Source organism: Acanthamoeba castellanii (genome assembly GCF_000313135.1).
Source record: "Acanthamoeba castellanii str. Neff unplaced genomic scaffold scf7180000084563, whole genome shotgun sequence".
Taxonomy (NCBI): Eukaryota; Discosea; order Longamoebia; family Acanthamoebidae; genus Acanthamoeba; species Acanthamoeba castellanii.
In genome coordinates this window covers 20,889-37,704 of record NW_004457626.1, presented here as the reverse complement: position 1 = coordinate 37,704, position 16,816 = coordinate 20,889, and the positions used below count along the sequence as shown (strand labels likewise).

The 16,816-nt window shown below is 60.4% G+C and overlaps 1 pseudogene; it reads left to right on the top strand.

The window, feature by feature from the left end:
- The first annotated feature begins 874 nt into the window (after nucleotides 1-874).
- Nucleotides 875-16,786, top strand: ACA1_034350 (annotated as a pseudogene).
- The last annotated feature ends 30 nt before the right edge of the window (nucleotides 16,787-16,816 follow it).

Genomic DNA, 16,816 nt, shown 5'->3' with positions numbered 1-16,816 from the left:
TGAAGGGCAGTGGTGAACAGGAGATCGACGAACCGGTCGTCTGCGATGTTGACGTTGGCTCCCTTCTTGATCAGCAACGAGGCAAAGTCGACGCGGTTCATCTCCACCGCTTCATGAAGCAGCGACCAGCCACCCTCGACCGCCCGATTGCCGTCTTCATCAAGAGTAGTTGTGGGAGAAGAAGCCCCTCCCACGATGGTGGGTTCGTCTCCCTTCTCGCTGGGCGAAGTCACCACGATACTGGTCGGGGTGGTATTGTCGTCGGCCTGCGCCGGCTGCGGCTTCAGCCTGAAGGTGTGGTTGAGCAGGTCGGCCACGCTTTCCCCCGGTTGTGTTGGCCGGCACTGCGCCAGGAGTGCCTCGAACCCCGCAGCATCTACCGAGGCCTGACCCACTGCCGCGAACAGTTTCTGTGCACAAGGAGAAGAGACGAAAAGAGAAGGAGAGGGGGGGGATGAAAAAACGATTCTTCTCCCAGACAAGGAAGGAGGGAAAGCCCTACCAGGCGCAGATCCTCGCCCTCCATCTTCTTGCTTGTCGACCAATAATTAATTTCGGCCTGAGAAAATAAATGAGAAATTGTTTTTTCCTGCGAAAAGGTGCCACGGCTCGCCACGTCACCATCGTCAACGAAAACCTGGAAAATGCCTCGTTCCTGCCTTCCGCGGGGATCACACGCGAAAAGTCGGCCCCAAATTGGCATGCAGAAACAAACATCCTAAAAAGAGTTGTTGGGCACCAAATAGCCGACTGGGCGGAAACACGGAGGTAGAGCTCCAACAAAGGCAGAAGAGAGCTCAGAAGGCCAGCGACGAGTGGCAGCAGCGGAGGGAACAAGCCGTACACGAACGTGACGAAGGGGTGGAGGAAGAAGATGGAGGTTCAGAGCGCCAAGTACTCCACGAGAAAGGAGCGAAGGCGGGTGGACTTGGCGCCTGATTTGGTTTCCACCGATCTGCCTGAAGAGGAACTCGACACGAATCTTTCGGTACTGCTTGTGCCTTCGCCTCCACCCCATCTACCCTTCTTCTCCTCCTTTACACGCAAACAACGAAGAGGCCCCTCCGGTGGCAGCACAACTTTTTTTTTATGATTTTTCAAATGATCCCTGCACGTGCCCTCGATTATAATCAATTTACATCTGCACATCATTCATTCATTCTGCCTCTATTATTCGTTCGCACCACGACCACGACCACGACCACGGTCACGATCCCGGACCCTGGAGCCCTCAAAACTTTTCCACACGAGGCGACATTCCGCACTAACGCACTTGCGGTGTGTGGTGGCGGGAATGCCATGTAGCGGGTGGACGAGGTGCTGGCTATGGTGGAGCAGCCGCTGCAGCGCCGGCGCGAGCGCAAGAGCTTCGATCAGGTGGTGGCCAGGCTCGCCCAGCCCCAGCTCCTGCACCACAACAACAAGCGACTGCGCGGCCTCACTCTGGACTGCCTCGAGCAGGTGGTGCGCATCTGTCAGCTTGAAAACAACGCCAAGGCCGACGCCAATGCTTCCGAGGACGCCCAGAATTCCGAGGTGCGGGCCATCCCAACTCCTGTGCGTTTGTTTTTATTTCTTTTATTTTTGTTTTTGCTATCCATCCTGCCCATTTCTCAGGATTATTTATTACTTTGTTTGTCGCTTTCCAGTTAGGAGGCGATGATGCGGCAAAAGCCATCGGAGGCGGCACAGAGCGAAGGCTGGGAGACAGTGAGAAGTTGAAGGAGCGTGCACATGAAGACGAAGACGACGATGAGGACGATGGGGCGGATGAAGCTGACGACGAAGACGACGAAGAAGCCGACGATGAGGGAGACGGCCCTGCCGGCAATAGCGGTGAGCCCATGAGTGACGAAGTAGAGAAACTCGGCATCTGGTGTACCGCACCCGGCGAAATGCCTCGCCTCATCAGGTTCGTCCGCCCAGCACGATCTCCCGTACCACTGTGCAGTGGCTCACGCCAGGGGCGTGCCTGTTACTCAGGGAGAAGGACTGGGCTAGCACCCCTCTCGGACCGATCGCACAGTGGCCCAACACTCTCAAGATTGCGCTGGCCATCTGCCTCTTCACCCGATTCCCGTTTGTGCGTTTTGCCCACCTCTTCGCCAGTCACTGGGTGGTTTGTTGGCTCTTCTAATAATCATGCGACGCGCACAACGACCACCACCAGGTAATATTCTGGGGGCGTGAGTACCGGATGCTCTACAACGACGCCTACCGATTAATTATGGGCAACAAGCACCCTCGATACTTTGGTACGACTTCTCTTTCGCTCGCCCGCTCGACCAGGGCCTTTCGGCGTTCTAATGCTGGGCTGGGGAGTGCAGGCGAACCGTACGCCGAGTGCTGGCCGACCATGTGGGCGGAACAGAATCTCGATGAGGTCGTCAAGTCCTCTCGGGCCAACTGGTTCGAGGATCAGTTCTCTCCGATCGACAGGCACGGCTACATCGAGGTACGCATGCAACGCACAACGCAAATCTGAAGCAGCGCTCACATCACTCAACGCTCTCCTCTCTTCCATCCGTGCATCTCAGGAGGTGTATTTCACATCGTCCTACAGCCCTCTGTTCATGGACGACGGCAGCGTGGGTGGCCTGTTCACCATCGTCTCGGAGACCACCAACCGCGTGATCGGCGAGCGTCAGCTCAGGTACGCGCATGGCCGCCCCTTGCTTTGTCCGGTAATATTGCACGCGCAGTGACACTGACTGCCTCCTCCAGAGCGATTCGGGACTTGGCCGCCTCGGGCGCAGGAGCAAGCACAGCCAAGGATGCCGTCCGCATCACCGCCGAAGTCATCGCCACCACTGGAAAGTACTTACTCCCTCACACGTGCCCACAGGCGTGGTTGGTTGGTTGGTTGATTGGCTGGATGCTGAACGCTGCACGGCCCCGCGCATGTAATCATCGGCACTAGGTGGGATATTTCCTTTGCCAACATCTACCTGCTGGACGAGCGAGCCAAGCGGGCCATCCTGGCCGAGACTGTCGGCCTGGAGAAGGGCACGCTACTGTGCCCTCAGCTGGTCACTCTCTATCGCAAGCAATCGTACGTCAACGCCTCCTCACCGCTTTGGTGCGCGACGCGTGCATTCGCCCCCTCCCCTCCCCCTTACCTTCGCTCTGGTGGATTGCAACAATTGCAGGGATAGCGAGGACAGCCGGAGTGAAGACGACCGCGAGGAGGAGCAGGGCGGCTTCTGGATCCCGTTCTTCACCGACGTGGTCCAAAAGAAATCCTCGCAGATCCTCGACCTCGAGCAATTCGGCGGCGAGGTCCCGCCGTGCAGCGCCTGGAACGAAAGCCCCAGGTACGCAGAGTTTTCGCTGCCTTTCGAAAGCGTGTTCATGCGTGAGTCTAAGCTTGGTCCGTTGTGGTGTTCCCCCCCTGCAGATCGTGCGTAATACTGCCCATGATGTCGCGAACAGACGCCGAGAAGGTGGTGGGCATCCTCGTGGCCGGAGTCAACCCGCGCCATGAACTCGACGACAACTACAAGTACGACGCTTCCTCTCTTCGGCCGCACTCGCAAGTGACACTTGCTCACTTTTTTTCTTGTCAACCGCGCACAGGATATTTTTCAATTTGTTTTCTGGCCATGTGGCGTCGATCATCACGACCGCCACGGCTCGCGAGGAGGAGCGCAAGCGCGCTGAGGCCCTCGCGGAGCTGGATCGGGCCAAGACCATATTCTTCTCCAACATCTCGCACGAGTTCCGCACACCGCTCACCCTCATGCTCGGCCCGCTCGAGGACCTCCTTGATCAAGCCGAGCTGCAGGTCGAGAAGGAGCAGCTCACGCTCATCCACCGCAACGTGCTGCGGCTCTACAAGCTGGTCAACTCGCTGCTCGACTTCTCGCGCCTCGAGGCCGGCCGAGCTCGCGCCGTCTACGAGCCCGTGGACCTGAGCACCTTCACGCAGGACCTCGCCTCCATCTTCCGTTCAGCCACCGAGCGGTACGCATCTCAATCCAGCGATTGAATGTGAGCGACAAATGAGGCCTGTGTTGACTTACCGCATTGCGTTCGCTGTAACCGTCCTGCACAGGGCGGGACTCGAGCTGATAGTCGAGTGTGCGGAGCTGGAGCAGCCAGTCTACGTGGACAAGGACATGTGGGAAAAGATCGTGCTCAACCTGCTCTCCAACGCGCTCAAGTTCACCATGCACGGCCACATTCGCGTCGTGCTCAGCCCGCAACCCGGTGCGCAACTGAGCTCTTTCCTCTTGGTGCGCGTGTGTAGGCCGTATGTGCTTTTGCTCACACCGGTCACCTTGCGCAGAGGGACAAGTGGAGCTGGTGGTGGAGGACACGGGCATCGGCATCCCAACAGAGGAGCTGCCCCTGCTGGGCAAGCGCTTCCACCGCGTGCAAACGCCCGGCGGCCGATCACACGAGGGCACCGGCATCGGTACCCTCCACTCCTTTTCTCGCTCAGGTCTGCGCTCTAGGAGCCTAACACAGTGCGCAGGTCTTGCGATGGTCTTCGAGCTTGTGCGTCTGCACGGTGGAACGGTGTCTGTTGAAAGCCAACTGGGTCATGGTTCGCTCGCCTGCGCCTCCGTTTTGCATCTTGCGTGTTGATGTGCTTCGGGCGATGGACCAACATGTGACCTCTGGTGCAGGTGCCACATTCCGCGTGCGCATTCCGTTCGGCGTGGAGCACCTGCCCTCCAACCAGATCAAGCGCATCGTGCGGACCATCCCACCGTCGTTCCCCAACAGCGCCGTCACTGCTGCGGCCAAGCCCGCTGCGATCACCTTCACGCCCGTCGGCATCCCAGCTGCGGAGCTGCCCGACGACGGCTCATCATCGTTCGCCGACGCGCGGCACTACTCGAAGACGGCCTCGTGGTGGCTGCCGTCGATCCCCATTGCCAGTTCTTCGTCTTCGGGCGTCTCCCACCATTCGGCCTCGTCGGCCTCCGGGTCGTCCGTCTCCTCCTCGGCTTCGTCCTCCTCCTCATCGTCGTCGTCATCGCCCGTGCGCTCCTACGCGACGTCGCCGGCCACGGGGTCGCCCGAGATGCCCTCCTCGCCTCGATCGCGCACGTCCGCCTCCTTTGTCGTGCTCTCCTCCGACAAACAGACCAAGCGACGCTCCAAAAAGGTACTCTCACAGATCACCCACTTCTCGGTGGTGAACGGTTGGCTGGAGCATGGTCTAACTCAATGGGTGGACGTACGGCACACAGAGAGGAAAGGAAAACAAGGCCAAGATCCTGCTGGCCGACGACAACTTCGACATGCGCGAGTACGTCGCGCGCCTGCTCAGCGCCAAATACGAAGTCATCAGCGTCTCCAACGGTCCGCACCCACTTCTGCCCCCCACCATTTCGTTGAAGGTCACTCTTCTCACGATATGCTATCGGCCGAACAGGTCTGGAGGCGTTGAGCATGTTGCGGTCGAGCCCCAAGGTGGTGGACCTGGTGCTGACGGACGTGATGATGCCCTTCCTCGACGGCTTCGGCCTCCTCAAGGAGATCCGCTCGCGCGACGAGACCCGCACGCTGCCGGTGATCATGCTGTCGGCGCGGGCCGGCGAAGAGGCCAGCTCGGAGGGTCTGGCCGAGGGCGCCGACGACTACCTGATCAAGCCCTTCACAGCGCGCGAGCTGCTGTCGCGCGTGGCCTCCCACCTAAAGATGGCGCGCATGCGCATGGAGGCCGCCAACACGGAACACATCCTGCGCATGGAGGTGCACGAAGTCAGGGAGCGGCTGGAGCGCATCCTCGCGTCCATCCAGGACGCTGTGGTCTCGCTCGACTCGCGGCTGCGCTACGTGTTCGTCAACTCCAACGCGGCCATTCTGCTCGGCGCCAAGAAAGAGGGTATGCACCGCACCACATGAGCTTGTCTGTGCTGCATTCCTCCGCTCATCTCAGGCGCGACTGTCCAACGTTAGATATGATCGGGCACAACGTGTGGCGATTCATGGTCGACACGGAGGACCGCCTGGTGCGGCGAAACCTCGAGCGAGCAGTGAAGGAGCGGTTGGACCTCGTCTTCGAATATTACTACGCGGCGAGAGACCGATGGTACTCCACAACACACATACACTCGTGGCTGCATATGTAGGCAAATGCTGATGCCTCCCCCAGGTATGAAAGCAGGATTTATCCGGGATCGGACGGCGGAGCGACGATCTACACCATCGACGTTACGTCGCGCAAGAAGTCCGAACAGCGACTCTCGCTGCTCGCCCAGGTGGGTCGTCTCATGGCCGTCAGCGTCGACAGCCACCTCCCGACCCTTCTCTCCGAGGCCCAGAACATTATCGCCGGTACACGCACAGGCTTCGGTCCTCGCCAGAAACTACGCGTGGACCCTCTTCTAACCACACCCACGCACCAACTCTCGAACCAGGTTCGTTGGTAGCGGACTGGAGCGTGCTCGACCTGGTAGGAGCGAACGGCGCCATCCAGCGCATCGCCACGCCACACGCACCGGTCAATCTGTGGAACATTCACAAAATCACGCCGAACAGCAAAGGTACGCGACCGCCTTGTCATTCGCCGTCATCTACTACGCCACTCTTACGCTAAACGCATTATTACGGTGGGGCGACGAACAGTTCGCAAGACGCCGTTCGTCAAGGAGGTCGAGTTGTGCAACGGTGACCTGGTCGGGATCGAATGCGCCCTCCCCAAGAGCGACAACTTTGTCCTGTGCCTGCTGCAGGGCCACGGCAAGGTGTTCGGCACCTGGGTCTTCACCCGTCAGTCGTTCCTCAACAGCAACTACATGGTACCGGACTTGGCAATTTATTTTATTTTATTTAGTGATTTTCATGATATTTAATTATTTGTTATTGATTGTTGCCAACAGGACGAGGATCGAGCGGTGTGCGAGGAGTTGGCCCGACGAGCGGGGATGGCGATCGATAATATTCGTCTGTACAGAGCCGCGGAGAGCGCGAACCTGGCCAAGGACCACTTCCTCGCGGCGCTGTCGCATGAACTGCGCACGCCGCTCACTCCCGCCCTCCTCCTCTCCGAGTCCCTCCTCGGTACGTTCTTGCCCCTGGCTTCGTCTCGCGTGTGCGGAAATGGCTCATTCGAAGCCGTCATCCACCGCGTTACAGGCGAGGGGCTACCGCCTCATGTCGAAGAGAACGTGCGGATGATCCGCGAATCGGTAGAGCTCGAGGTGCAGCTCATCGACGATCTTCTCGACTTAACTAAGATTTCTCGGTACTGCCACGCTGCTGTTTTCTTCTTCTTCTTCTTCTCGTGTGTGGCGCTACAAGCGCACTGAAACCTGACCTTTTGCACCTCTCTCGCTCTCCCTCTTAGAAACAAGCTCAAGCTGCACCTGCAGGAAGTCTCGGTGCATGAACTCCTCAACCGCACACTCCAAATCGTAGCGCACGAGATCGGAGTCAAGAAGCTGCGTGTGTCCATGCACCTCGACGGCGATTTTGATCGCCTCACTGGCGATCCCGCAAGGTTCACACCCCCTCCATCCCTTCATCTCTATTCGCCAAAATGTTTCATCAGAATTCTGACCTGGCGGGGTCTTCACCACTGTGCGCAGGCTGCAGCAAGTGTTTTGGAATATTGTCAAGGTGCGGCACCTCCTGTTCCTATGCTCATTGTCGTTGTTGCAATGCGACTCAAGACCTTTTTGTCCTTTGATGAATAGAATGCGATCAAGTTCACGCCCGAGGGCGGCGCCATCACCATCCGCACATGCAACTACGAAGAGGAGGAAGAGCCCGTTGTGGCGAGGAAGGAGAGCGGCTCCAAACAGACCGTGTCGAGCCCGGATCACGGCGTCAAGTCCGTTCACGGCCAATCGCCACGGCAGGCCGCCGACAGCGCCGGCCGAAGTAAGCGGCGTATGCTGCGGGTGGAGATCTCGGACACGGGCATCGGCATCGAGAGCCATGTGATCCCGCACCTGTTCCGGGCTTTCGAGCAGGGCGACGCCTCCATCACCGTGCGCTTCGGCGGGCTCGGCCTCGGCCTCGCCATCTCCCGGTATACCACGCCCCTTGTCATTCTGAGAGCTATCAAAGGTGGTGAACTTACTCTGGATGTTGTTATCGACAGATCATTCGTGGAGATGCACAAGGGCCGGCTGGCGGCGTTCAGCGAGGGCAAGAACAAGGGTGCCACGTTCACCGTCCATCTGCCCACGGTACGGATCCGCTTGACGCCCACTTTGACGCCAGGCCCTCTCGCTTGACTCACCACTTTTCAATTTATGCGCACACAGTTGGCCGATACAGGCGCTCGAGCGGTCTCGCCAACGCCACCATCGTCGCCCTTCACGTCGCCGCCGGCGCCGTCAGTGGAAGATTTCAGTTCTTTGCCGTCAGCGCTCATCCCGGTGCCGCAGCCTGTGGCTTCGCCGGCCGCGCTACAGCCCACCGGTTCTCCCGCTTCCCAGCTGACTGCTCCAACTGCTCTCAAGGTACCGTACCACATTACCACCACCACCACCACACGTGCGATCAACGCTTGACAGGATTCATTGCGAATACAGGTGTTACTGGTGGAGGACAACAAGAGCACGCTCATGATCATGTCGCGCCTCCTGCGCCAGAAGCTCAACTACAATGTACTCGTGGCGTCGTCGGTGGCCGATGCGCTGCGCGTGGCCGACGAGGAGAAGGGCCAGTTCGACCTCGTCATCAGCGACATCGGCCTGCCCGATGGCACCGGTCTTCAGCTGATGGTGGCCCTCAAGGCCAAGTACAACTTGCCGGTACGCGGGCTAACCAACGTGTTGCGGGTTGCGTGAACTTGCGTGAACTTGGCCACTCACCACCACCCCTACGTCACAGGGCATCGCGTTGTCGGGCTACGGCATGGAGGAAGACGTCAAGCGGAGCAAGGATGCCGGCTTTGCGCTCCACCTCACCAAGCCCGTCCACTTTGCCTCGCTCTCCTCCGCCATCCACGCCATCTTCCACCAACCAGAACACGAAGAAAAGGCCAAGTAGGGGCTCGTGCTATCCCCGGCTTTCATGAACAGGAGGCGCTGGCTTGGTTCGTGTGAGTTGTGTGGGCTTGGCTCAAGCGGCAGCGATGGAGGGGCGGGAGGGGGCGGTGAACCGTCTGCTGCATTTGATCTCCTGGAAGGATATGCACACGAATTTGATCAAGCCTGATGTGCCCAAGGATCAGCTCTCCCTCAATCTTCAGGTGACATCCCGTTCTCCCGCCGGCCTGAGTTTCTGCTAGTAGCCACCATAATCAAGTTCACATTTATTTTTCCATGCCCTACAGCGGATCGCAGCCACCCTGGCCGCGGTGGTGGTCCCGTTGGTGCGTGAGCACGAGGTGGCGGCCCTTGACGACCTTACCCAGGCCCTGGTGGAGCCGCACCTCCTTCACAGCCCATCCAAGCGGCTGCAGGGCCTCGCTCTGGCGTGCCTCCAGCAGGCCCTCCGCATCTACCGACTCGAGGGCATGAGGAGTCGGGATGGTGACGTCGAACCCACCCCTCCCGAATCACCAGCCACCGAGGTCAGCCCTCTGCCTCGGTCTCCGTCGCTAGAAACCAACACAGCCCTGGTGCCCACTCACCCTCCGCTTCGTTCTTCGTCTTCGTCTTCGTCTTCGTTTTGTGATCGGAATGTGGTGGGTCGCCACTCACGCGAGCAACAGGCATCCCCAGGGACCTCGCAAGAGCTGAAGCCCTCGCCCCGGAGCTCGCCGACGCCACCGGGCGGTGAAATATGGCTCACCGCCGGAGGCGAGATGTGCCAACTGATCAGGTAGGGCAGACAGCCAAATGAATGCACTTGCGCGGTTGTGTGGAGCTGGTGTCGCTAAAGGGTGGTTGTGGTGATGATCGCAGTGAAATGGACTGGGCCAGCACGCCTTTTGGTCCGCTGGCGGAGTGGCCGCGCACGCTCAAGATTGCCCTCGCCGTTTGCCTCTTCTCTCGCTTTCCTTTCGTACGCCCCCGACACTTTGACGAGGCCCCTCATACAGTGGGTCAGTCCAGCTTTTTCTCCACCTCTTACCCATCGTCGTCGTCGTCGTCGTCAAGGTCATCTACTGGGGTCGGGATTACAGAATGTTGTACAACGACGCCTACCGACCGATTATGGGTGTAACCAAGCACCCGCGATATTTGGGTACGACAGGCGCCATTCCACCCCCAATGGAGCCTCTCTCTCACTCACGCGCTGTTCGCCTCTTGGGCCAGGTGATACCTACGCCGCCTGCTGGCCCACGATGTGGGAGGAGCAGGATCGGCTGCTCAGTTCGGTGGCGCAGTCGATGCGGTCCAACTGGGTGGAGGATCACTACAACCCGATGGACCGGAACGGCTACCTGGAGGAGTGCTACTTCACCTACTCCTACAGCCCGCTGTTCTTGGACGACGGCTCCGTTGGCGGTCTCTTCACCGCCGTCACCGAGACCACGCTGCGGGTCATCGGCGAGCGCCAGATGCGGTGCGCCACCGAGCAGCAGATCCACCAATGCTACAATGATCGTTGGCCTCCATGAACCTCCACTCACGCCCTCTTGCTTGTCACATTCAATCGGCAGAACCTTGCGCGACCTGGCGACGCGCGGCGCAGAAGCCAATACTGTGAAGGACGCCGTGCGCATCGTCAAGGAGATTGTAACAACCACCGGCAAGTGCGTCTGCCCCCCCCCCAAATCTCATTGTTTGCGTTGATATCAATTCACCCCAACCTCACCGTGCTGTCGTATCAATCCACCCCTCTCGCGGCGAAGATACGACATCGCGTTTGCCAATATTTATTTGCTCGACTCGCGAGGGCGGCGGGCGGCGCTGGCCGAGACGGCTGGCGACTTGGTCAAGGGCTGCGTGCTGTGTCCGCAGCTCGTCACGCTCCCACGCATCAAGCACTCGTACGATTCCCGTTGGTAGTGTATCGTGGTTGTGCGTGTGCGTGTGCGTGTGCGTGTGCGTGTGCGTGTGCGTGTGCGTGTGCGTGTGCGTGTGCGTTGCTGGCGTCTTAAAAAAACATCCTATTCAGGGACAGCGACGACAGCAAGAGCGAAGATGACCTGGAGGAGGAGCAGGGCGGAGTCTGGTGTCCCATCTTCAACGACGTCATCAGCAAAAAGGAGCCCCAGCAGCTCGACCTCATCCTATTCGGGGATGAAGTCCCGCCGTGCTCCGCGTGGAGCAACACCGCGGACGATCGGACCAGGTACCACGCACCCCTGGATTTGAGCCGTGGCATGTCGGTTGGCCGCGACAGTGCTTGACCCAGGCTCGCTTGGCTTCTATGTTTTGAATTACCAGGTCGTGCCTCGTTCTGCCGATGCTGTCTCACAGCGGAGCCGAACGAGTGGTGGGCGTGCTGGTGGCCGGCATCAACCCGCGCCACGAGCTCGACGACACCTCCCGGTGCGTGGTGGCTCGGTCTCGCTGGCCGTCACAGCAATGTCGCAACTCACATTCTATCTCCCTTCCACTCCCTGCACCTCAGCATATTCTTCCATCTGCTCGCCAACAATGTATCGTCGATCGTCATGAACGCCACGGCTCGAGAGGAGGAGCGCCAACGCGCTGAGGCGCTGGCAGAGCTGGACCGGGCCAAGACCACGTTCTTCTCCAACATCTCGCACGAGTTCCGCACACCGCTCACCCTCATGCTCGGCCCGCTCGAGGACCTCCTTGATCAAGCCGAGCTGCAGGTCGAGAAGGAGCAGCTCACGCTCATCCACCGCAACGCGCTGCGGCTCTACAAGCTGGTCAACTCGCTGCTCGACTTCTCGCGCCTTGAGGCCGGCCGAGCTCGCGCCAACTTCGAGCCCGTAGCACTGGGGCGCTTCACGCAGGACCTCGCCTCCATCTTCCGCTCCGCCACCGAACGGTACGCACCTTTGCCTTCAGCCGTCGGGGAGAATCACAGTGTTGGCTCACATTGTGTTGTTCCATGTCAACAGGGCGGGACTGGAGCTTCTGATTGAGTGCGAGGAGGAGCTGGAGCAGCCGGTGTACGTGGACAAGGACATGTGGGAGAAGATCGTGCTCAACCTGCTCTCCAACGCGCTCAAGTTCACCATGCACGGCCACATTCGCGTCGCGGTCAAGTCCGTGCCCGGTACGTACCACGCGGCGGTGCTCCTCCCTGACCGCCGTCGAGTCGTTGGGGGCTGACGCGGCTAGCCGATCTTCCCAGGCGCCACGGGACAACAGGAGGCCGAGCTGATGGTGGCCGATACGGGCATCGGCATCCCAGCTGAGGAGCTGCCCCTGCTGGGCAAGCGCTTCCACCGCGTGCAAACGCCCGGCGGCCGATCACACGAGGGCACCGGCATCGGTACCTCTTCGCCTCTATTTACACCCAACCCCTCTCGATGGCCCGTCTGTCGGGGTGGTTGCTGACCTGCGTCACTAGGGCTGGCTTTGGTGTACGAGTTGGCGCGGCTGCACGGCGGCATCGTCGATGCCACAAGCCAGCTCGGCTACGGTACACTCTCTGGCCCTACGTTCACTGCGCCGCGAATAAACTAATCTCACACTGCACCCCAGGGGCCACATTCCGAGTGCGCATTCCATTCGGGACGGACCACCTGCCGAGCGACCAGATTAAGCGCGTCGCACGCTTGCCTGCGTCTTCTTGCTCCACGACCACCAAGACGACCTCCACGACGGTCACGACTCCTCGCATACAGCCGCTGCCCGCCCGGGCTCTGGCAGCGCCATCGTTGCCGCCCCTGCTCGACCCCCTCGCTCTATCGTCATTGCCCGCGACCCATGACGACGACGAACAGTTTGCGAGCGCGCTGGCTGACGCGCGTAACTACTCGAAGAATGCGTCGTGGTGGCTGCCCTCGATCGCCATCGCGACGTCGTCTGGGGACTCGAGCAGCTCGTCATCGTCATCGCAGAACTCGGTCTCCTCCTCGTCGTCGTCGGCCTCGTCTTCGGTCTCGAGCTCGCCCAGCCGCTCGGTGACCTGGATGTCGGGCTCGCCCGAAATGCCGTCGTCGCCAAGGTCGCGTACCGCCGCATCGTTCAGCATAGCACCACCGAGCGCGGGCACCCAACACTCTCGAAAGAGGTCGAAAACGGTACGCAGCCCATAGAGCACACAACTGCGCTTCAGCAGGCCGATGACGATTTACGTGTATACGTATACGTGTATGGCACCAGAGGGCACACCGGGACAACAAGGCCAAGATCCTGCTGGCCGACGACAACTTCGACATGCGCGAGTACGTCGCGCGTCTGCTCAGCGCCAAATACGAAGTCATCAGCGTCTCCAACGGTCCGCACCCACTTCTGCCCCCAACCACTCGCTTTTTGCCTCCTCTCGCTGCGCGAAACGAAGTGATGAACTGATGATAAATATAAATGGGTTATTATTATTATTATTATTTGTATCAGGCCTGGAGGCGTTGAGCACGCTGCGGTCGACCCCGGAGGCGGTGGACCTGGTGCTGACGGACGTGATGATGCCCTTCCTCGACGGTTTCGGCCTCCTCAAGGAGATCCGCTCGCGCGACGAGATGAAAATGCTGCCGGTGATCATGCTGTCGGCGCGGGCCGGCGAGGAGGCCAGCGCCGAGGGTCTAGCCGAGGGCGCCGACGACTACCTGATCAAGCCCTTCACGGCGCGCGAGCTGCTGTCGCGCGTGGCCTCCCACCTCAACATGTCGCGCATGCGCAACGACGCCGCGCGCACCGAAACCGGCCTGCGCATGGAGGTGCACGAGGGCAAGGAGCGGCTGGAGCGCATCCTCGCGTCCATCCAGGACGCCTTCGTCACACTCGATGCGCAGCTCCGCTACTCGTTCGTCAACGCCAACGCGGCCATTCTGCTCGGCGCCAAGAAAGAAGGTAAGAGATCGGTAGCCAATCAGAGTTGAGACACACTCTGCTGACTTGGTGTGTGTGTGTGTGTGTGTGGTGTGTCGCTGGGAACACAGAAATCCTGGGCCGGCGGGCGTCGCGATACATGGTCGACACGGAGGACGGCCTTGTGATGCGCAACATCGAGCGGGCCATCAGGGACCAGGTCGACCTCATATTCGATTACCACTACGCCCCCCGCGACTGCTGGTACGTAGTGGTGGACACTCCCTGTTCAACGAGGCCCCTGCTGCACTTGCGAACCCCGGCCTCACATCGGCGCAGGTACGAGGTCCGGCTGTATCCGGGGTCGGACGGCGGGGTGTCGGTGTTCACGATCGACGTCACGCCGCGAAAGAAGGCCGAAGCCCGGCTCGCGCTTCTGGCCCGGGTCGGGCGCATGCTGAACACCAGCGTCGAGAGCCACCTGCCCACCATCCTCCGGTCTGTGCTCGACATCATCGAAGGTACGCACCCCGGCCCTGCTGCGCTCCATCGCAGTGTCTCGCGGTGGCTCACTGGCAACGAGCTCTGTTCAGGGTCGGTGGTGGCCGACTGGAGCGTGTTGGACGTGGTGGGCGAGAACGGCTGCCTCCAGCGCATCGCCACGGCCAACGCGTCGACGCAGCTGTGGCAAATGCACCAGCTCGGGCCGAGCAAAAGGGAAACGGCAGAGGAGGAGCGGCAGACGGTGGACCGGTACTACCGGGTGCTGCGGTTGAGCAACGGCGACCGCGTGGGCATCGAGTGCGGCCTGCCGACAGCCGACAATTTTGTGGTGCACGTGCTGCAAGGCCACGGCCGGGTCTACGGCACCTGGCTGTTTGTGCGCCAGTCCTCCGTCCACAGCGAATTCCTGGTACCCACGACACGCACACGCACACGCGCACGCACACGCCACACGACACACGCGCTCATTACGGTGAGTCCGTGTCATGCGCGCAGAGCGAGGATAAGGCGGTGTGTGCGGAGCTGGCGCTGCGGGCAGGGATGGCAATCGACAATGTGCGGTTGTACCGCGAGGCCGAGAGCGCGAACCTGGCCAAGGACCACTTTCTCGCGGCGCTGTCGCACGAACTGCGCACGCCGCTCACCCCCGCCCTCCTCCTCTCCGAGTCCCTCCTCAGTACGTAAACGAACGTGCGTGTGTGTGTGCGTGTGTGCGGTGGCTGGTGTGCGTGTGCGTGTGCGGTCGTGCGTGTGCGGCATGGCTCAGAGTTTTGTTTCGCTGCACACAGGCGAGGGACTGTCGGCGCAGGTGGAGGAGAACGTGCGGATCATTCACGAGTCGGTCGAGCTCGAGGTGCAGCTCATTGACGACCTGCTCGACCTCACCAAGATCTCGCGAAACAAGCTCAAGCTCAACCTGCAAGAGGTGGCCGTCCACGAGATCCTCGGCCGCACGCTGCAGATCGTAGCGCACGAGGTCAATGCCAAGCACCTCACCATCACCTGCCACCTCCACGCCACCGCCGATACCCTCGCCGGCGACCCCGCTCGGTACTGTTCTTTTATTATTCGTATTATTCTTTGTTGTTGTAGTAATTTTCATTACTTTATGCGATTGCAGGTTGCAGCAGGTGTTTTGGAATATTGTCAAGGTACGGCCCCAATGCTTTTTCTGTCGTGGCAACGCAACCCGTGACCTTACTTCATTTTGCCACACACACACACACACAACACACACACACACACACACACACCAGAATGCGATCAAGTTCACGCCCGAGGGCGGCGCCATCACGATCCGCACCTCCAACTACGCCCTCGACCGCCCGCGCGTGCGGTCACCGCGAGCGGTGACTGCGGGCGCACACTCGCCCGAGCGCGATGTCGGCATTGGGCCGGCCGTCGCGGTTGGGGAGGCCGAGGAGCTGGAACGGGTGGTGATGCTGCGGGTGGAGATCGCCGACACGGGCATCGGCATCGAGAGCCACGTCATGCCGCACCTGTTCCGGGCCTTCGAGCAGGGCGACGCCTCCATCACCGTGCGCTTCGGCGGCCTCGGTCTCGGCCTCGCCATCTCCCGGTACCTTCCCCCCCCCACTCACCCACTTTACTCGCTGAACCGAACTATTGTGAGGCTGACGCACTTTATGTGCCCCATGTGCGTCGTGTGTCGTGTGTGTCGTGTGTGTCGTGTGTGTCGTGTGTGTCGTGTGTGTCGTGTGTCGTGTGTGTCGTGTGTCGTGCGACAGATCGTTTGTGGAGATGCACAGGGGCAAGCTCAAGGCATCGAGCGAGGGGAAGGACAAGGGGGCCACGTTTACCGTCCATCTCCCTACCGTACGCGCGGCGGCCGACGAACCTACCATGGTCGCCTCTGTGCCGCCTCTCGAGGGCAAGTCTTTACACGACGTCACCGTCGGCGAGCAGACGGTGGCACCGCTCACCCCGCCCCACTCACCGCTCGTAGGAGTAACTCGGTCGCTCAAGGTTCGTGTTGTGTGTGTGTGTGTGTGTGTGTGTGGTCTTGGTGCGCTGATGCGAGCGGGCTCGGGGCGAGCAGGTGATGTTGGTGGAGGACAACAAGACGACGCTCATGATCATGGCGCGCCTGCTGCGCCAGAAGCTCAACTACAATGTACTCGTAGCGTCGTCGGTGGCCGATGCGCTGCGCGTGGCCGACGAGGAGAAGGGCCAGTTCGACCTCGTCATCAGCGACATCGGCCTACCCGATGGGTCGGGTCTCGATCTGATGGCTGCCCTCAAGGCCAAATACCACCTGCAGGTACGTGCGTGTGGCGTGTGGCGTGTGTGTGTGGTCGTGAGTGTGCGTGTGCGGTAGTGCGTGTGCCTGTGGGTGTGTGCTCACGCACGCACAGGGCATCGCGTTGTCGGGCTACGGCATGGAGGAAGACGTCAAGCGGAGCAAGGATGCCGGCTTTGCGCTCCATCTCACCAAGCCCGTCCACTTTGCCTCGCTCTCCTCCGCCATCGACACCCTTTTCCCGAACCACCCAACCACCCTCTCTTGACGACTCCTTCACCCCAAGACAAAACTAAAC